Source organism: Balaenoptera ricei, chromosome 2 (assembly GCF_028023285.1).
Source record: "Balaenoptera ricei isolate mBalRic1 chromosome 2, mBalRic1.hap2, whole genome shotgun sequence".
Taxonomy (NCBI): domain Eukaryota; kingdom Metazoa; phylum Chordata; class Mammalia; order Artiodactyla; family Balaenopteridae; genus Balaenoptera; species Balaenoptera ricei.
This window is the reverse complement of record NC_082640.1, coordinates 63316295-63337814: the sequence shown is the minus strand read 5'-3', so window position 1 is coordinate 63337814 and position 21520 is coordinate 63316295. Positions and strand designations below refer to the sequence as shown.

Here is a 21520-nt window from a genome sequence, read left to right as displayed (position 1 = left end):
CCATCCATTCACTCAACAAACTTTAATTGAACACCTACTATGTGCCAGGCACTATTCTGGGTGCAGGAATACAGCAGCGAACAAAAGAAAATCCTGATTCTCATGGAAATTATATTCTATGGGGGGAGATAGAAAATAAATGTGTGAATGAGTAATATTATAATATTGTCAGAAGGTAAATAAATGCTAAGTGGAAAAAAATCAAGCAGAGTAAAGGAATTAAAGAATGGCTGGGGATGGGGGATTTGTGGGTATCATTTTATATAAGGTGGTCAAGGAAGGCCTCCCTGGTAAGGTAACATTTGAACAGAGACCTGGAGAAAGTAAGGGAATGAGTTATATGGACATCTGGGGGAAGAATGTCCCAGTCAGGGGGAATAGTAAATGCAAAGGTTCTGAGGTAAACATACCTTGTGTGTTCAAGGAACAGCAAGGAAAGGATGATGGAGTAAAGGAAGCAACAGGGAACATGGTAGGAAATGAGATCGGAAGGATAGCAGGGAGCCAGGTCATGTAGGACTTTGTAGGCCAACATAAAGACTCAGCTTTTACCCTGGAGAATTCTAAGCAGAGGAATGACTTAATTTGCCTGTGCTTAAAAGGATTACTCTATCTTCTGTACAGAAAATAAACTACAGAGAGAAGGATAGAAGCAAAGAGACCAATTAGGAGGCTATTGCAATACAGGCAAGTGATGGAGATGGGTGGTAGCAGTGGAGATGGAGAGAGTTCATCTGGTTTGAAGGTAGATCCAGTAGGATTGGTGATATGGGGTATGCAAGAAAGAGAAAAATTAAGGGTGACTGCAAGATTTTTAGCCCGAGCTACTGGAAGAATTGCCATCACCTGAGGTGCAGACGGCTGCAGGATAAATGGTTTGTTTTTGTTTTGTTTTCTTTTGTTCCACTGGCAGTGGGGAGGGGGGGAATGGAAATCATGATTCTTATTGGAGACAAATGGAGATGTCAAGTAGGCAGTTGGAAATATAGAATTCAAAACACAGTCCAAGCTGGAGATTTTCTTTGGAGAGTTATTGGCACATAGATGGTATTTAAAGTGATGAGATGACCAAGGGAGTGGCTGTAGACCCAGAAGAAAAGAGTTCTGAGTACCAAGTCCTGGGGTTCCCCAACATTCAGGGGTTGGGGAGAAGAGAAGGACCCAGCATAGGAGACTAGAAGGAGCAACAAGTCAGGTGAGAAGAAAAGCAAGAGAGGGGAGTGTTCTAGAAGCTGGAAGTGTTACAAGAAAGAGAGGGAATGAATCAGGGGAGAGAGTGAACAGATTGATGATCAGGAGAGAGGCAGAATGACTGAAGTGTGATGCCCTTGAGTAGGAGAGAGAGCACAAGAGGAGGGCCAGCCTCAACACCCACGTTTCACCCAGAGCACTGGCGGGGGGCAGGGTGTGTGGCAGGCAGAGTATGTGGGCCCAGGTGCTCTGTCTCCCCTCCCAGCTCTGCTCTTCTCAAGGGTTTCCCCCTTCTGCCTCCATCACCTGACCCCTTTCCTCCTCTCAGATCCATGAGGCACACACTGGGGTAATCAGATCAAGGTCTTCCCAACCCGTGCATTGTCTTAGAGAAGTGCTAGACCTGGGCAGGACCCTGATGCTGTTCACTTGTTAAATTAGTCCCTTCCCTCAAGGTCAGCTAGAAGCCCACCTCCCCTGGGAACCCTTCCCTGACCTTCAGAGCCCCAGTCCACACTGCTTTCCCCCCTTCTCTCCTCCCACTTCCTCCTCCAGCTCCAAGCATTGAGGAGCATCCTTGTGGCCCTAGGGTGAGGTGGGGATGGAAGCCCTATTCAGCTGCCTTTCCACTTATCACCAGGAGGGGGCTCAGGGCAGCAAGTGCTTATGTCAACCATGGAAGGAAGGAACTTGGGGAAAACAAGCATGGAATTTGGAGGCAAATTTACTCCCTTCCTGGCTTTGCAGACCACTTGTCCATGGTGGTAGTTTGCTTCAGTAGTCCTGCCTGCTACAGGGCCGAGGGGGAAATCCTTCTGGTGCTCTCAGTGAGAAATGGCCGGCTGCAGGAGAGCGTGGGGTGGATTCTTTTGGAGGAAAAGGAGGCAGAGACCCTGAATGGCTGACCCACTTCCCCCCCCACCACATGGCCAGTCCTTGGCAGTGCTGGGAGGTGAGCCCTGGTGTCCTGGCTTCCAGCCTACTGTACTGTCTATACCGCAGTCCCGCCAGCCAGGGTTAAGGCATTCCCTCCAGAGTTCAAGTTTTCTTTCAGTTACAACATGTGGGAAGCATGGGTGAGGAACCTGGAGGAGAATGAGCCTGGGTTCCTGCCCCAAGGGAGCTCTCAAAATGCCTATGGAGATAAGGCATGAGACAAGCAGAGAACACGGTTGACAGCACATGTCAGATCAGATCAGGGTTGAAGTAGGCACCTGTACCCTGAGGGGGACTTAGGGAAGGAAGTAACCGATTTGTCCAGTTTGAGAGAAACACTTCTGATAGACTCCCTTTCCCTGAGGGGAGGGGATGGAGAATATCCCCTGTGTGAATATCTACCGAGGGCAGAGGGTGTGGAGTGATGGAGAGGAACCACATTTTGACAGCAATGCTGACCCCAACAGAATGGTGAAGGGCTGATGGGGAAATTTCTAGGGTGAAGGGAGAAACTTGGTGGCTGGGGTCATTCCTCAGAGGTGGCCACACATCTCTCTGAGTGGACAGTCATTGCTACTGCTAATGTTCCCTCTCAGAAACCCGAGGCCCACCACCATTCGTCTGTGGAGGTGTCGGGTTTCCTCGGAAAGTCTGGTTGTAGAGATTTCTTTAGAAGTTGTGTTTGTGATGATCTCATCATGGGAAATGAGGAAAGGAGGAGAGGTGCCAAATATGTTATTGTGCTGAAAGTCCTGTTTTAAGAAAACAAATGCAAGATTGTATTCATTAGCAACTGCCAGCCACAAACGTGGAAAAAGCAGTTAAGCCAATGAGGCATAATACCCCACATCTGATGTGGGAACCTTGGGTGAAGTGGGCCAGTGGGAAGAAAGCCTGGTTTCCAGCTGGTGGGAAGAAGCAGGGAGGGAGGTGTCCTGTAAGAGGACTGAAACTTTGGTCACTGACTGGAGATGCTGCAGCTCACACAGCTTGTCTCGGGTCGTCTTCCCCAGCAGCAGGGACCCAAGTGGAGACCTGGCAGTGGTCAAGACATGGTCCGAGAGAGGTGACTGCCATCACACTGTATTTCTTCCAAAGAGAGGGCCAGTGGGCTGAGAGAAGACAGGGAGGGAAAGGGGGCCAGGACTGGCAATCGGTGGCCCTGCCCCAGAAATTAGAGATTGACATAAAGAACTGGCAGGTTAAGAATGACCCATAAGGGAGGACTGAATAAATTGTTCTCAGCACTGGGGCAGTGAAGCCTTCCCTTGTGTCCCTACAAAGACTGGGACTATGGTAAGATGTCCTGAAGACGCCCAGGCACACTTTCTCAAGCCCAACTAAAACCAAATGACCACACTGAGAACATGTGACTGAAAACAGCAATATTAGTACTTAAGACTTAGCACCTGGATTGAGATTGAGATGTCTGGATTTCAAGAGGTTTATCCACTGTCTTCCTTACAAGGATCTCCACTGCCGACTTCAGATGCTGGACCCCTTGTTGTCCGTGCCTTATTCTTCTAGCTGGAACTCTTTGTCATCCTGTTATGTGCTCTCTTCTCTGAGTCTGTCATAGGCCAAACCTAAGAGCAGGACTAGGGTGAGGGTGCCCTAAATGAGGCATCTATGATGCAAACTTGAAGGAGGTGCTCGATCTCAGGGCCCTGCAAGTGCTAATAACTCAACTACTTTCACGTGATTAGAAGTCATTAGAAAAAACCCAACTCCCATTGTGATGACATATTTCCCTTGGCATTATGGTGCAGTTTTTATGTTCTCGTTTTGTTCTTTAATTCTGGCCCAACCCTCCTATTGCGAGGACGACACTGACCCTCCAGCAGCAGGATACAGGCTCTGAGATGGATTCCTAGGACTGGGAACATTGTAAGCCTGGGTTATGGAGAAGGAGGAGGTAAGGGGGAGGGGACTGAATGGCTCCACCTGGGACAGATAATGAAGAAGGGATGGTGGGTCGGATAGAGGTAGCTAGTTATACAAGCCTGGTTAGGGGTTAGGGGGTGTTTTGTTATTTTGTAGTGTGTGTGTGTGTGTGTGTGTGTGTGTGTGTGTGTGTGTGTGTGGGGGTGAAGTGTTCCCAGATGATCCTCCCAGATTATTATTTTAATAATCATTTAATAATAAATGTTATTATTTTATTTTGCCAGCCAGAAGCTTCCAGCTGGAAGTATTTGGATCTAAACACCTGAAGTCTACTCCAGCACTCAAGTACCAGAAATAAGAAACTTTCTAGCAGGAACCAGCAGTAGTCACTCTACACCATATTCAACTCTACACTGGATCCACTCATTCAGGGAAACGGAGTTGACATAGACAGTCTGGGCTGGCTGGGAGTGAGCGGGGCAGGTTGGGGGATGTGGCCTTTGCCAAGACATCAAGGACTTGAGGCCTGAAAATGCAGACAACTCAGGAGGTGATTTGCAGCAACCAGCCTGAGTGGAGGTAGGCCAATGCCAAGATACTGGTGTCACAGGGATCCTCGGAACAAATGCTCAAATTGGGCCTTAAACCCCAGTGCTACCAAGAATTGATTTTTCTTTCTTACAGACATGAAAGATTTTGAGTATTGTCCTTAGGTGAGGCATGTCAATGTCTCTAAGCTGCTTTCTGAAAGATGGACTGCTTAGTTGTTCTATAGAGCCGAAAATATCTGTATAGCCCCCACTTTAAAGCTAGGTTAAGGAATCCAGTTGCTGGATTTAAGAGTATTCAAACAGACCAGGGAGACACTTGTCCTTTTGTATGTCAAAGGAGGCCAAAGGAAATTGTCTTTGAATTTCACCATGAACTCAGAATTTCTGTCCTGGGGAGAGTAATAAGAGGGTCAGAACACCCCTTCCCTTTGCCAGAATGGTGGTCTGATGTTCCTTATAGGTAGCCTGGGGAGGACAAGACTATGAAGGGTCACCGTTCCTCCCTCATCAATCCTGAGTGAGCAATGGCAATTCGAGGGCCAGGCCAAGGGCTGGAAGCAATCCGGGGCCAGGGTGGCAGCTCCACAATGCCTTCAGGAACCAGGTTCCTTCTGACTTTCTCCTCTGCCACCCATACTTAGCTTTTGTCCTAATGGTTGCAAGATGGCTGCTTTACTGTCTGGTTTTGTGCCTGCACTCCAGGCACAAAGAGAAAAGGGAGTGAAAGGCAAAAGGCAAGGCTCATGCCAGCTAAGCCTGCTCTTTTCTATTTTTTTAATTGTGGAAAAATAAACACAACATAAAATTTATCTTAGCCACTTTTAAGTGTATAGTTCAGTAGTAAGTGCATTCATATTGTTGTGCTATCAATCTCCAGTCTCCTTTCAGCAAAACTGAAACTCTGTACCCATTAAACAATAACTCCCCATTCTCCCTCTCCCAGTCCCTGACAACCACCATTCTACTTTCTCTCTCTATGAATTTGACTACATTAGTACCTCATATAAGTGGAATCATACAATATTTGTCTTTCTGTGGCTGGCTTTCTTCACTTAGCATAATGTCCTCAAGGTTCATCCATGTTCTATAATGTGTCAGAATTTCCTTCCTTTTTAAGGCTGAATAATATTCCATTTTATTGATGGACACTTGCGTTGCTTCCACCTTTTGGCTATTGTGAATAATGCTGCTATGAATATGGATGTACAAATATCTCTGAGACCCTAATTTCAATTCTTTTGGATACACCCAGAAGTAGAATTGTTGGATCCTATGGTAGTTCTATCTTTAGTTTTTTGAGGAACCACCATGATGTTTTCTATAGTGTCAACAATCTCCTTTAACAAAGGGCTTTCCCTGAAGCCCCAACCAGTGAATTTCACTTCCATCTCATTGGCCACATTAGTTCATGCGACTGCCTCTAGCTGCAGGAGGAGTCTGAGGAAGACTGTATTTTCAACTAGGCATAGAACAAACATTCCCTGACCTGAGGAGATTCCTGTGTGCTGGGATGGTCTAGATGTTTGTGTCCAGGGCCAAATGTCTGAGTCGCAGCTGAGCCTGTCCTACAGACACTCTGCCTATCTCCTGCCCACAGTGTTTGCCCTTTCTGGGGGTATCAGCACCTTCTTAAGCCACTGCTTCCAGGAATGACAGCCAGTACTCATTTCCTTCCCTCCTGACCTGATCTCTCTAGCAATTATGATAAAAGTCTTCCCCCAGCCTCTGCCATAAACTATATACTATATAGTTTATGCTATAAACTACCCTGTGCTGTTCCTTCACTGTCCATCACGGCTGAATTGTGCCTTCCCTGCCAGACTGTTAGTCCTCTGGGACAGGACCTGTGTCACCACCTTGGGGCACAAAGCACAGGACTGACTCCTGGTCGAGGAAAGGAAAGCAAATTCCTCTAGATTAGTTCTAAGTCCTGCTGTGGGGCTCCTGGATCTCTCAGCTCAGGGGCACCTCTCCCTGGGATGCTTCTCCCCCAGGTCTTGAGACCTATTCGGGGCTACTCATCCTGAGAACTGTGAGGCCAGGCCCAGGCTGGACAGGGCTGGACAGAGCAGAGAGAAGCAGTGTGGATTGGAGGGAAGGCTGATGACCTTCAAGAACTCTGGACCAGATGGCCTGGCCTTGATCCCTCCACTCTCTGCTCCATCCCTAGGAGCAGTCACACAGACACAGCCGCTATCAAACTTACATTCAGAAACACATGTGCACTTAGATGCAGAGAGTTACTCACAGGTGTTCACAAATACACACACCCATGCCTCACTGCCACACACAAACACACTACAATTAAGTTTGAATTCAGCACTTACATTCAAGGGGGCAAATCTTGGTTCCTCCACTTAATGGTTGGATATCCTTAAGTAAGTTACCTATCTCCTTGTGTCTTAATTTCCTTATTTGTGAAAATGAGGATAATAATAGCAGTTACCTCATTGCATTGCTGGAAAGATGAAATGAGATAAAATGGTAAAGAGCTTAAAACAGTGGCTGACACACAGAGATGAACATGTATCCATGCATGTTTCCTAAGCCCTCTCCCATACTGCTGCTGGCACTTGGTGGTGGGTCTGGCCGTAAGATAAATTGGAGTCCCTTTAATCTCTCTGAGCCTCAGTTTTCTCACCTGTAAAATGGGGATAATATTATCTACATGGTCCAGCTGTTGTGAGGATTTAAAGAGGCCCCACATGGAAAGCTCCTAGCCTCTACCCTGGCCCACAGAAGCCTGCTACACTTTAGCTGTTGCTGTCTGTAACTAATGGAGAACAGGTCAGAGAACAGGTGCAGGGGCCGCATGTGCGGAGGCAGAGGCCTGACCCCCATCTCTCCCCAGGTTGGAGGTTCAAGCCTGACCCCCCTATCTCCTCCCAGGCTGGAACTGGTTCCTATAAAGACAGAGCCCCAGGTTCATGGGGAGGGGCTTGGGGGCGTGTCAGAGCTGCTCCCCCTTTGGGGGCCTGGGGTGGCCACTAGCCTGGCATGGGGCTGGGGGCAGGGCTGGCCGGGTGGCCGGGGGTGGAAGGAAAAGGGGAAAACCAGCTAGGTGGAAATTACCCTGCGGTTGGCTCAGGCGCCCACGACACACTGTATTTATAGAGAGCTCCCAGCAGCTCTCAATGCCTCATAGTCGAATTAACCCTTTCCAGGCCACGGTACCAGCCTGGTGGCGGAGAACACTGGACTGGGGGTCAGACAGCCAGATCCGAGCTCCGGCTCTGCTGCCAGCGGCCTGGAGGGGGAGCCGGGGTGGTCAGTGACCATTCACCTGTCCCCCTAGCAGAAAATAAACTTCGGATCTTGGGAGGGTGGGACAGGGTGGGAGATGGGCAGAGATCAGACCAGCGCCCCTTTACTAGGGCCCCCGCGTGGGTCTGGACCCGGGTCAGGGGCGGGTCCCGGCCGGGTGCCCTGCCCAGCGGGCGGGCTCAGGCCTCTGCCCCAAATCTTCGCCGCGGGGCCAATCCTGCCTCTGGGGCGCACCCGGGCCGCCTTTCCGGGCCTGCAGCTTCCTCCAGCCCGCCCCGCCCCTCGGACTCCCGGGGCCGCCCCCGGACCCCTTTCGCGCCCGGCCTCGCGGCGGCGGCGGCGGCGACTCGGCAGCGCTCCGCCGCGTCCCCGAGTCCCGGGAGTCAGGCGCGGCGCGGTGAGTGCTTGCGTGGCGGGCTCGGCGCGCGTCCGGGCGGCCTTTGTTTGCGGCCGAGTCCTGCCCCGGGCTGCCGGGCAGCGTGCCTGCTGCAGGGCTGCTAGAGCGGGCGGTGAGCCCCGTCTCTCGCAGGGCGCCCCCACCCCAGCCCTCTCCCCGGGCCCGGGCTGGCCTCCGCGCGGGGAGCACGGTGAACCCCGGTTCTGGGTCCCGGAGGCGGCAGGGGGCTACCAGAGTCCAGCCCCGCCCCCAACCTTGCCTCCCCTCCCTGGCCGGCGGGGCCTGGGGCAGTGTGGGACCTGCCCTCCCTCGGGAAACCGCCGGAGGAGGCTGGGCGGGTGGCTGTGATCGCGGAGGCCCTGGGTGTGCAGGGGGAATAGAGGCAGATCTGTCATTGTGTTGATGATTCTGGAAAGCTTCACGAAGCCGCTAGCTGGAGCTAGGAGGGAAGTAGGGTCTCCCGGAGTCCCTGCAGAGGAAAACACCCTGACCTGACCACTAGTTCTGAGGAGGGGGAGGTGCCAGGGAGAGGAGGGCGAGGGGCTGGATCGGGGAGTGGGGGTCCATTCTGCCTGGCCCAGTAGGATGAAGGAGTGGGCGACTGGAGGGCTTCCACGGGCAGCAGTGGGCACGAGGGGACAGATTCTGAGAAGGATGGGCAGGGACAGCTGGCCTGGGTGAAGGGATGCATAGGTGTTGGGGGCTGGGAGGCAGAGCATGAGGGAGCAGGGGTGGGGCCATTTGGGCTTGGGAAGTCTCAGGGAGATGGTGGGTGGGGTAGGATGGAGAGGGGGTGGAGGAAAGGTAGGGACCCAGGGTGGGGACACACTAGAGGGGAGGGGATTGAATCCCAGTGTCCCAGGTCCTCTATTGCTGCTTAGCTAGCGAATTGGCAGGTTTGGGGGCCTAAGGCAGTGAAACGCCAGAAAAGGGGATTTCTTTCTAAGCCAAACCTGCCCTAATGAGAGATGTGTGATGGATGACTCAGATATGGGATCTATCATCGAGGAAAACATTAAGCAAATAGGAAGGCAAAAACCATTGGGGAGTTGGGAGGGTTTGTTTGACTTAATTGAGAAAAACTACCTTCAATTTGGATGTGGATAATTGTAAATAAGTCTGATTTCATCATTAAATGAAGGCCCTAGGTCCTCCTCTTACATGCTTGTCTTTAGCAGTTAGCTTCTATATTAGAAAGTAATGAAGCTGTTCTGTTTTTAAGAGAGTTCTTTATTTAGTTCAGCCTCCTCTCTGACTCCCTCTCGCCTCCCAGAAGTCCCTAGGAAATCTGATGCTGTGCAGCCTTCCTTATAGTTTGGGGGCCTGCACACAGGTGGGTGCTTTTGGAGGCTGAGAGAAATTGAAGTCTAAACTTGAATTTTAACTCTAAACATGTCCAATGGGTTGGGCTGATCTGAGTGGCAGGGCTCTGAGGCTGTGGGTATGAGTGGTGGCTCATATTTCCAGCTCTTTTGGAAATGGGAATATTTTGGGTGAGTATATTCCCTGATATCTGGAGTTCCTGAGATTAAGCATTAACACTTACGTTAACCATTAAGCATGGAAATCTTTCTCCGCTGTATTACACATATCACAGTCTGACATCAGGACACTCCTGATGTCAGTGAAATTTTCCTTCATGACTTCAGATCAGCACTGTGAACATCAGTTTTTGCACTAAGGACTTGTATAGCAAGGGGACTCTTGAGGGAGTGAGCTTTGCACTAAGTGGCTTCAGTTGATGCTTGTATTGGTCCCATGACTGACTTTGGAATTCTTTTCTCTCTTCAATGACATCACTGGTGGTTTCTCCTGCCTGCTTCCAGTGAGCTTTCCAATTCATTCCAGACTCCTGTGTTCCAAGAAATCAGACAATCCAGCTTGTTAGAGATGGGAAGCCTACATTAAAGCAAGCCCTAGGATGAGAAGGGGTTCTGGGATTTGAGGACCACTTTTCCTTCCTGTCCTCAGCCCTCTGCACCTCTGTCTGGGCACCCGATGGAAGCAGGCTGGCTGAATGTCTGAGATACTCAGATGCCTGATAGCTGGGTCAGGTGCATGAATATTTGTGGAAAGGACAGTTATAGAAGTGTTGTCCCTTCTGTAGAGCCTGTGTCCTTATTCTGCTGAGGTTGACTTCTGAAAGTTCCGGTGGGAATTCCTCTATCCTTTTACTGTAACCTTCTACGGAGTCGTCAATCTTCATTCTTTGGAGTAGGATTTGGGTTTGATGCTGAGCTGAGCAATACTGTTTGGGGTCAGAGACTGAGTGTGATCATAGAGCTGTAAATTGGGATTCCACAGCACCCAAAGAGACTCCTAGAAAGTGTTGTAGAACAAGTGTCTGGCTTATTGCAGGCTGCTTCTTGGTTGGACATACAGGGCTTGTGCTATGTGAAGAAAAATGACCCAAATCCAAGCAGCCTCTGAGATTAACAGAGCCTGAACCCATGGCCCTGAGTCACGGGGTCAGGGGAGGAGGAAGAAGGGCAGGCAGGATGATGTCACTGCCCATGAGCTTATCCTCTGAGTGGGTGGCCACTTCCATTGCTGTCCTTTTCCCACACCCCCAGGGCAGGAATGACAGGGAGGTCCACTGGCAAAAGAGGGAAGGCATAGTCAGGGCCTGGGGGAGGGCAAAGAGGGTGGGAACCGGTCCATGTGATCTTTGAGAAATTTCTTTTGGTCTCGTTGGCTCAGAATGGATCAAACATCTGGCAGGGGGCCACGTGTGCTTTATGTAACCCTTGCCTGCCAACCCCAGTTCTGCCACACCTGCAGTAAGAGATTCCAGATAGGCGCATTGAGTTTTCAGGTTTGGGGGCGTGGGGCTGTGCTGGATGCAGTCCTATGAGGTAGGGTATCATTAGCTCCATTGTATAGATGGGTAAACTGAGGCCCAGAAAGAAGTCCCGTGCCCAAAGACATGCAGTTGGCAAATTCTGGGGCTGGGATGCTGTCTCCCTCCAGAACTAGCTCTTTCTGCCACTCTGGAGGCAGACACAGTCTTTACCCCTCATTCTGGAGCCTGATAAGATGTGCTAAGGGTCCCCACAGCAAGGCAGAGGATTCATGTGGGGAGCTGGGGAGAGGGCAGGCCTGACCTGGGTATCCCAGAGTAGTTGTCCTTGCAGCCCAGTTGGAACTATTGCTAAGAGTTCTTACTCTTCGAGAGGCCTGGTCCTCAGCACACTCGTGCCTTTCAGGAGTCCCTCTCACACCCTCCAGTTCTGCCCAGTGCTCCCAGCCAGCTGCCCCCATTCTTCCTCATTCTCTTTGTGGTCCAGAGAATGAAAGCCTCCTCCACACCCCTAATGCCTTTGGACCTTTGGCCTTCCTGAGGCTTAGGGAGGGTATGTTGGAGGGAACTCGCTGGGAGTGGAGTTTGAGAAACATCTATTGTTGGGAACCTTGGAGCAAGGAGAGATACTACCTCTGGGAGGCGGGGCTCCCAGGTCACCCTAAGTCAGTGTAGGCTCCCAGGAACTGGGCCTCCCATGGGGGAGACACTGGAATGTGTGCTTATGGGGGAGGCCCTGTACTGGGGGATGTGGTGGCAGCGGGGGCAGTAGGGGCTTGAGCCCACTGGGAAGAGGAAGGGAGAGAGGACCACCAGGAATGAGCCAGACACAGAGATGGAGCCGAATTGTGATTTGCTGCTTTGGAGCTTGGGTGCTGATGGGGTCCTAGGAGCAAAGGGGGTCAGAGAAAGAGTACTGTTCCCAGGGACCTAGATGTATAGATGTATATAGCCTGTCAGAGGAGGCTCAGTGCAGAGGATCCCAGGAGGCCTTTTCCCCATGCCCATGGCAATAATAACAAAAGTAGTAATAATCGTTACCACTGTTTGAGTGCTAGGGGCTTTAAGTCCTCTGTGTATGTTATTTTATTCTTACAGCAGTTCTGTGGGGTAGGATTGTTACCCGCTTTTTAGGGATGTGGAATCAAATCTCAAAGAGGTTAAGTCATTTAAACTTGATCATGTGTCTAGCAAGGCTTCCGAGTTAGAATCTGAACCTAGGCCTGTCTGCTGTACCTGAGCTCAGACTGTACCCTGGGGCAGGCAAGGCAGCCTGATGATGCCATTCAATAGGTGAGGAATTGAGGCCCAGGGCCACTTGTGAGCAGGCCCTTAGTCACCTCTCATGGTGACTGATGACTGAGCGTGGCAGCCTACACTCGTTTCTCTAGGCTCAGATTCCCATCTCTGTGATGGGCATGGAAGTGGGCACTGGACAGGTGAACTCCAAGGAGCCTTCAAGCTCTGAGGACCGGTGGCGCCTGCTACACTCACGAGGAGGAATCCCTGGAGATCCAGGGGGGCTGGTGCTTAGGTGGAGAGGGGTCTGCAGCATTGTTCTGCTAGGGTGAACCTCTTTCAGGGTAGAAACCTAAAGAATGTGAAGGCAGGGAGGTGTTTAGGTAGAACACATCTGGAGTAAGTGGACCCTTCCTTGAGTGAAGTCTGGAAAGGCTTCTGGAAGGGATGGGGTTTCCAGACATATCTAGGTAGGCTCTTAACAGGACTCCGCAGAAGTTGAGTGAATGCAGATATGTGTGCCGCAGGCCTGCCAGGGCTTGACCTGGGATCCGCCCTCTGATTTGCTCTTATGCTCTCTCATGCCTTCCCTTCCTTTCTCCGCTCCCCTCCTTCGAATCTTTTTTTTTCTGGCCAGACCTCTTCTGGGCTAAGTGTAGCTTTCACTTTTTTTCAGGGCTCTGTGTTTCTGATGGGGTGTGTGTGTACCTCCCGTGTGCACCCGCGTGCGTATATAGCCTCTGCACGCACTTCCAGTTCTGAGATGGTGTCACACTGCCTTGTCAAGTGGCTGTTGAACCCTGGAAGATGCAAACTCATTTTGTGGTGGCCCCTTAGCCAGAAGAGGGTGTGAGAGCCAGGCCAGCTGCTGTAGCAAAAGTCACCGTGTTCTCAGATCTGCTGAGATGTCTACATTCTCTCTGGTTTTGCCTCCTCCGGTTCTGATGCCCTGACTTCAGTGTGGAGAGGGTGCCTCGGTGGGGATGGTCTGGCTTGGGGAGGCCAGGGGCTCTGCTCTGTCCTGTTCTCCCTCTTCCTTGTTCTTCCTATAAGCCATAAGGGAAGCAAGCTGCGGATGCCAGCCCCACTCTGCCGGGCTGGCGCTGATGACACACTGCCGTCTTGACTCACACAGAAATCACTTTGAGAGGAAGAATTGATTTCTTCTCTTGGGTGGGATCACGGGGCTGGGGAGCAGTGCCCAGTGGACAGCCTTGAACTCCAAAGGCCCAAACTGACTCATTATCAGGAAAAAGGAAGGCCAACAGGATGCCCAGGGAACTCTGGAGATCCCCTCGACTCTTTCCCCAGACTCCATTTACAGAGCACCTATACTAACTAGGACAGTTTAGATAATTTTGCTCAGTTGAGTCCTATAATCATCCTATGAGGGTAGAGTTTAAATTCCTATTGCACAAATGAGCAAACTGAGACTCAGAGAGGATGTTTTCCCAAAGTCGCATGGCTAGGAAGTGGCAGAGTCTGGATTTGAACCTATGTCTCCGACTCCAGAGTCATCTTCTAAAACACCAGGGCTCACTCCTTCCATGAAGCTTCTCGTGACCACACCAGCCCAGCATGTGATCGTGGTCATAGCACAGGAAGGAGGCCAGGACCTTCCTTTGACGGTTAGGGAGATGAAGACCCTGAGAGGCAATGGGCTTGCTCTAGCGAGCCTAGCAAGTCAGTGATAGAGCCTGGTCTAAAACCCACATAAATCTTTATGTTGCTCTTTTCCTTTTTCGTTTGTTAATACAAAAGAATTACATGCTCGTTGTCAAAGTTATAGAAGTACATCAACTAGAAGGTGGAAGTAGACCTTTACCTTCATCCCCATGCCCCAGAGTTGGGTTCACTATCACACTTCCAGACCCATTTTCTATATACAAACATTCATCCATCCATCTCTCTATCTATCTAAACACACAGGCATTCATTCATTCATTCATTCATTCATTGAACAGTGCTTTGAACACTCATTATGTGCCAAGCCTTTGGTAGAACTAAGGATCCAATAGTAAATAAAGCAGACGTGGTTCCTGCTCAGGGAGGTCCCAGTATGACACGAGGTAAACAAACTGCAACGCAGAACAGGGACATCCTTAGAGTGGCAGACCTCCAACCCAGCTTTTCTGCCAAGGTGACCCTCAGGATGTCATCCAGGAAGAAGGAACTGTGTTTGCAAAAACCCTGTGAGGTAGGGAAGAGGGTCTCATTGTAAGAGACCCTGATGAGAGGTCAGTGGGAGGAGGTGAGGCTGGGGAGGTGGGCAGGGCTGGACCAGGCAGGGCCCTATATGCCATGGAGGAGCTGATTAGATATTGAAAGTGATGACATGATGCACTTTTGTTTTTACAGCAGTTTTTCTGGTTGCTGTGTAGAGTCTAGATGGGAGTATAGAACTGGGTTGGGGGACAAGAGAGAAAGTGGGGGACCAGTGAGGAGGCTTTTGTAGTCTTGCAGGCAAGAGATGATGGCGACTTGGCAGACCAGAGAGAGAAACAGAGGTGGAGGGGAATAGAGAGAGTAAAGATATATCGGGTTGCCAAACTTTTTCTGTAAAGGGCCAGAAAGTAAATAGTTTAGGCTTTGTGACTATTGCAACTACTCAGTTCTACTGTTGTAGTGGAAAAGCAGCCACAGACAATATGTGAATGAATGAAGTGTGGCTGTGTGCCGATGAAACTTTATTTACGGATACTGAAATTTGAATTTCATGTGATTTCCATGTGTCATGAAATAGTCTTCTTCTTTTGGTTTTCTAACCATTTAAAAAGGTAAACCTTGTCTTAACTGGTGAACTGAACAAAAGCAGGTGGTAAGCTGGATTTGGTGCTGGGGCTGTAGCTTGCAGACCCTTGAGATATATTTTGGGCTCAGGGATGGCTGTTCTTGGTGACGGATTGTAAGGGTGTGAGAAATCAGGTTTCTGGCTTGATCAGAGGGGGTGGAAGATGGTGCCTTTACGAAGTGGGAAGGGCTGGGGAGGAACAGGTTTGGGGGAGAAATCAAGAGTTTGAAGAGGGACATGTTAAGAGGGAGATGCCTGTGAGTCATTGGAACACAGATATTTAGGAGACAGTTGGGTTTAAGTTTGGAGCTCAGATGAGAGGTGTGGACTTGGAGAAGTAAATCTGGGAGTTGCCAGCATATAAATGATATTTAAAGCCATGGGAGTGGATGAAATCATCTAGGAAAAAATAGTAGAGAGAATTAAGGAGAGGGCCTAGGAGCAAGTTCCAGGGGGTTCAGTGCCAGAGAAGGAAGGGCCTGCACTGAAATATAGGAGATGGAGTGAGAGGTAGGTGACTAGATCTGGGACCATGGGACCATTTATTAATATAGAAATTAGGTCATATAACTCACAATATTCTTTATTCACATGACCTATGTCATGGGCTTATTTCCATGTAAGTACACCTTCTTTTGAAAGGCGGTATGCTATTCCATTATATAGATGCACCATAATTAATGTACCAGTTCCCTGTAGTTTTCCATTTTTGCTGCTGCCTTGGTATCTTTGAGAATGGAGCTAGTGTTTCTGTAAACCAGTCCCTGCCAACTATGGCCCCTGGGCCAAATCTTTTGCCGCTTGTTTTTGTATAGCCCAGAAGCTAAGAATGGTTTTTACATTTCTAATGGTTGAAAAAAAAATCATGTGATTCATGAAAATTATATGCAATTCAGTTCCGAGCGTCCATAAATAAAGTTCTATTGGAACACAGCTCTGCTCATGCATTTATGCACTGTCTCTGGCTGCTTTCCTGCTGTAAGGGCAGAGTCGAGCACTTGTGACAGATATGGGAGGGCCTGCAAAGCCTAAAACATTTGCTATCTGGACCTTCACAGAAGAAATTTGCTGACCCCTGCCTGACTCGATTCTACATACAGAACCAGCAGTAGGTCCTACACACAGGCTGAGCAGGGTATTTTGTGCATCTCTGGGAGGACACGATCTAGAGAAAAAATTCTTTGATGCCCGAAATTCTGCCATCAGCTCTTATTTTGAGTAAACCATTGCCCTTTTAAAATGTCATCCTTTAAAATTCAAACCTCCTCTGCAAGGTTAACATTACATATGCATCAGTTAATCAAAGGTTGGGCCTACCTATGGCAACAATATTACTCCTCTACTTAAAACCCTTTCTTTCTTATCACCTACAAGCTAAATCCAAACATGACCTCCTGTTCCAGCCCTGGCTTGCCCTTTAGCTTCTCCTCCTCCTGTGACCACCATCTTACATCTCCTGTCTGCTGACATGGAAGGGCCTGCATTCCTCCAGCCTCCCATGCTGCTTCCTACCTCACTGCCTTTGCCTGGGTTTCTCCCAGTGCCTGGAATGGCCTTTCCCAGCCTGACCACCTGGGGAGCTTCAGGTCAATCTTAAGGGTTCACCTTTAGGGTTATCATGTCTCTGAGGTACCTCCAAGTGGTCCTCACTGTATCTTAAATAGTACACTGTACTGAACTGCAGTGATTTCTTGCACTCCCCTATTGTAATGCAGGCTCCTTGAGGACAGAGACTGGCTTAGTCCTCTCTCTGTCCCCATTGCCTGCCTAACAGGCCCTCAGTGAAGTGAATAGCTAAATACACGAATGAATGTATATTCAAGGACTCCTTCGGCTGTAGATAATAGAAACCTGGCTCAAACTGGCTTAAGGAAAAAAATAAAGATTACTCATGTATCTGGGCAGTCTAGTCTAGCAGCTTGCTTCAGGCCTAGGGGCTGAAATGTTGTTTTCGGGGCTCAGTATCCCTCCTGCCTTCACCTCTGCCTCTGTATTTGTTTGGATCAATTCTTTAGGTTATTGCTAGCTGATAGATTCATTGCCAACAGCCCCAGACCACATCCTTCTTAGCAACCTCAGCAAGAAAGAGTGTTTTCTGAGAGGGCGAGCAGCAGAGCCCTGGGAGGTCTTTGATTGGGTGTGGCTTGGCTCACAGGCTCATTCCCAAGCAGATCACTGAGTGGGGGCAGGGCAGGCATTCTCCAGTAAGCTGGGTCTGGTCACACGCTGAGGCCTGAGGCTGGGGATGAGCCCCACCAGCACCAGATGGAATGGGTTCCCTGCAGGAAAGTGGAGCCCTGTTATCACCAGGAGCCAGCCTAGAACGAAGGAGGGGCACTCTAGAAGAAAGGATGAGGAACAAAATAAGAGTATCAAGACTGACTAGTGGGGCTTCCCTGGTGGCGCAGTGGTTGAGAATCTGCCTGCCAATGCAGGGGACATGGGTTCGAGCCCTGGTCTGGGAAGATCCCACATGCCGCGGAGCAACTAGGCCCGTGAGCCACAACTACTGAGCCTGCGCGTCTGGAGCTTGTGCTCTGCAACAAGAGAGGCCATGACAGTGAGAGGCCCGCGCACCGAGATGAAGAGTGGCTCCCGCTTGCCGCAACTGGAGAAAGCCCTCGCACAGAAACGAAGACCCAACACAGCCATAAATAAATAAATAAATAAATAATTAAAAAAAAAAAAAAAAAAAAGACTGACTAGTGAAGGCAGAGAAGGTCTGCGCAGCATCTGTTTTGCTTCTGTATCAAGGAAAGAAGGGACAGAAGCTGTTAAGAAGGAACCGAAGTTCAGGCCAGGAGTGGAGGTGATAATCTGCTTTAAATGGATTTGTCTTCTGGCCCCTAGGATTGCGGAGTGAATTTGGAGATAAGATCTCTGAGAAGCTATCAGGGATATTTCAGGACAACTGGGGTAGATGGGGTGGGGGGAGCGGGAAGGTGTGGGTCGCAGCATTCCAGTTTCCCACTGTGTACAGAATCAATCCAGGGTCCCTAACTGACCCCTGAGCACCTCCCTTGCCTCTCATCTCCTGACTGCCTCTCCTCGGAGTCCCCGTCTTCCCAGAATATGCTGTGGGTGCTTGCTCCTCCCCGTGACTTTGCTGGTGCTGCCCCCTGTGCCAGACAGCTGAAACGTCTCCTCCTCTATGAGGTCCAACTAAACCTCCCCACTCCTCCATGAAGTGCTTGACCCTCCATTCCCGTAATGCCGGCTATAAACCTGCATCATGTTTGTTGTGTGAATGGATAAATGAATGCTGGAAGACCTAAGATGGGCAAATAACCAGTTCTATGGGGAATAAGGTAGATTACGGGAAGAACAGATTGGTGACCTTAATCCCTGGCAAAACCCTGGAACTAATTGTCAATTGAGCACTTGAGGAAGAGTCCAGCTTCTTCAAATGAGCCTTTTTTTCTGGTTCTTCTCCACTTGAGTGGTCCCCCACCAGAAGCAGTGACACTTTGGGGATGAGATAGATGGGCAGCTGGGTGAGTGGCAGCACAAGTAGGAAAACTTGTAACCCCAAAGCCCTGAATAGTGGATGGATGTTGATCCTGGGGCAGACCCTAGTGCTGTAGGGCTTTCCTGTTCCTGTCCTCTCCCTGAGGACCTTGATGACACAAGAAACAAAGTGGGGAGAGGAGGGCAACCTTTTTAGATAAATTCATTTGTTCTCTTCATCCACCAAAAAATTATTGAGCACCTTCTATGCACCAGGTACTGTCAAAACAGTACTTCAAAAACGGCATCGTTACATAACATCGTGGCATGGTTACATAACACTGTGACTGCACTTAATGCCACCAAACTGTACACTTAAAAATGGTTAAAATGGGAATTCCCTGGCGGTCAAGTTGTTAGGACTACACGCTTTCACTGCCGAGGGCCCAGCTTCGATCCCTGGTTGGGGAACTAAGATCCCACAAGCCATGGGGTGAGGCAAAAAAGAAGAAAAAAAGGTTCAAATGGTAAACTTCATGTTGTGTGTATTTTGCCATAATTAAAAAAAATATATCATGGCAGTTAGTTGGAGTGAGGGACTCAGCTTAACTGGATGAAATGTAATTGTAACAAATGAAACATCCTATAAAGCTCCACCCCTTCCCTGAAGTTTTCGGAAGAGGATGGCAGAGATGTGCATCTGCAGCAATGTGAGCAAATGCCTGCTGGTTGTTGGCCACAGATTTGACAGTCTATTATTTTGGGTTGTTTTGGTGAAAAATGTGGCATGGTTGCCCAGTATGACCTCTACCAGGGTGAGGAAGATCGAATACTTGCAGGGCTGTTATAAGGGAGGGGGCAGACTTGTTCTGCATGCTCCAAGGGGTCGAATGAGGAATGATATGGGCTAACAGACTTCGGCTCAGTAAAAGGTAGAGCTTTCCACCAACGAGAGCTGCTCAAAAGCCAGTGGATTTCTTTGGGAGGTAGTGGGTGCCCGTCACTAGAGGGAGCACACAGAGGTTGTGGGAGTGGCCAGAGAAAGGTTCCCCGTTCTGCGACCTGACCATTAACTTCTGCATCTTCTTCAGGATTTGTTGCGGGGTGGGGTGGGGGGGCCTCTTCTCATTCCATGAGCTCCCTCAGTGATCCCAACTTTGGCTTCCATGAACAGCTCCCCCGTCCTGTTCTGAGTTCCAGCTCTGTGTGTCCAGGAATCCATCAGACATTTTGTCATGGATGATCGATTCCAAGCCCAATCAGAATTGTTCTTCCCCCTCATTTCCAGGTCTCCCCATCTTCTATGTGTGACACACGCACCCATTGGTTGAAGCCTTCGGTACATCCTTGGCTCTTTCAGCCCCTTGCATACAAAGAATCCCTAAGACCAGTCATGTCTACCCTTGAAATATCTCCTAAGCTGTGCCCAGGTATCATTAAGTGACTCTGATGAGATAGTGTTCAGTTCATGTTTTGAAACACCTATTTTAGATGTGGTTTCCTTTTGCTGCTCTGAGCAGTAGCAATTTTCACGGGGTGGGAAGAGGGGGAAGAGAAGGCGGGAGAGGAAGGGAGGGATGAGTCCCTAAATTAGTCACTTCAGATGCTGTAAGAAAGATCCAAAATAACGGTGACGCTAGAATAGATGCTTATTCTCACCCAAGTGACAGTCCGGGTATGTCCAGGGCTGATACTGCAGCCACTCAGGGGCTTTCTGTCCTGCTGTTCTGCAGTCCCCAGGGTGTTGCCTTTGGCAGCATGGTCCTAGATTGCTCACCACGTCTGTGTTCCAGCCAGTGGGAAGGGGGAGGAGAAGAGAGAGGGTATGCTCCTTCTCGTTAAAGGCATGCCCCAGAAGTTGTACACATCAGTTCCTCCCACATCCTATTAACCAGAAAATGATCACATGGCCATACCCTGCTGCAAGGCAGGCTGGGATCTGTAGTCTTTAGCCAAGAGGCCCTGTGCCTAACAAAATATTCTACAGAAGAGGAAGAGAATAGATGTAAGGGGAACACTAGTGGTTTCTACCACAGTCATTTTGTACATTTCAGTGTGACCTGCATGGCAGTTAATTGGCTAGACCTTAAGGATAGAGTACATGAAGGCTTAACGTACTAATGACGTTCCGTTAGCATCCAGTAAAGCGTTTTTTCTTTTATAGATGGGAACATTGAGCTCAGAGACGGGAAGTCACCTATTAAGACTGCACAGCAAAGTGTCAGAACTGGGACTAGAACCCAAACTTTGGGCTCACTTTTTACTGCTGCAAAGAGATCTGGCTGAGAGGCAGACAAGCAGTGCCAGGAGGACAGGTCTCCTGGGGCTGGGGAGAGACCACCTTTCCCAGCCTGTCTACCTGGGGAGCTGCTCATCATTTGTCAGCACTCACCTTTGGGTTATCATATCTCTGAGGTGCCTCCAAATAGCGCTCACTGTATCTTAAACAGTACCTGTACGGAGCTGTGGTGATTTCTGTGCACTTCTCTATTGATGCAGGACAGACGCAGCTTAGTCCTCTCTGTTCCCAGTGCCTGCCTACCAGGCACTTGGTGAATAGTTAAGTCAATAACTAAATACACAAATGAATGTATATTCAAGGACTCCTTCAATTGCAGGTAATAAAAACTTAGCTCAAACTGGCCTGAGGGGGGAAAAAAATGATTGGCTCAAGTATCTGGGCAGTCTAGGTGTGCAGCTTGCTTCAGGCATAGCTGGATCCAGAGGCTTAACTGCTGTTTTCAGAAGCTGTGCTTCTATCCTATGCTGGCTAGCAAAGATTGGCACTGGTTATGTGGCTTGACCCTTCTTGCCCTCTCTGTGGGAAATGTCCAAGCAGCCCCTGCAGGAATTGGGAAGAGGCAGGGGGTTAAGAGAATATGGGGTGTTACTGGTGGTCATGGTAGGGGCAAGGAGTTCCTCTTGGATATCCCCAGGTCCAGGGCATCTTGGTATAGAGCCCAGCCTCAGCCCTTGATTTTTGGTTTTGGCTTTATGGGGGTACATCTTGGGTCATCTCT

At 49.5% G+C, this 21520-nt stretch overlaps 1 protein-coding gene across 1 annotated transcript in view; it reads left to right on the top strand.

The window, feature by feature from the left end:
• Positions 1-8007: 8007 nt before the first annotated feature.
• The window catches only part of CD276 (CD276 molecule), a 30416-nt gene continuing 16903 nt past the window's right edge, over positions 8008-21520 (top strand). Inside the window, exon 1 of the mRNA XM_059915461.1 lies at positions 8008-8223. The gene's annotated coding sequence lies outside the window, so the exon portion shown is untranslated. The remainder of the gene's footprint in view (positions 8224-21520) is intronic.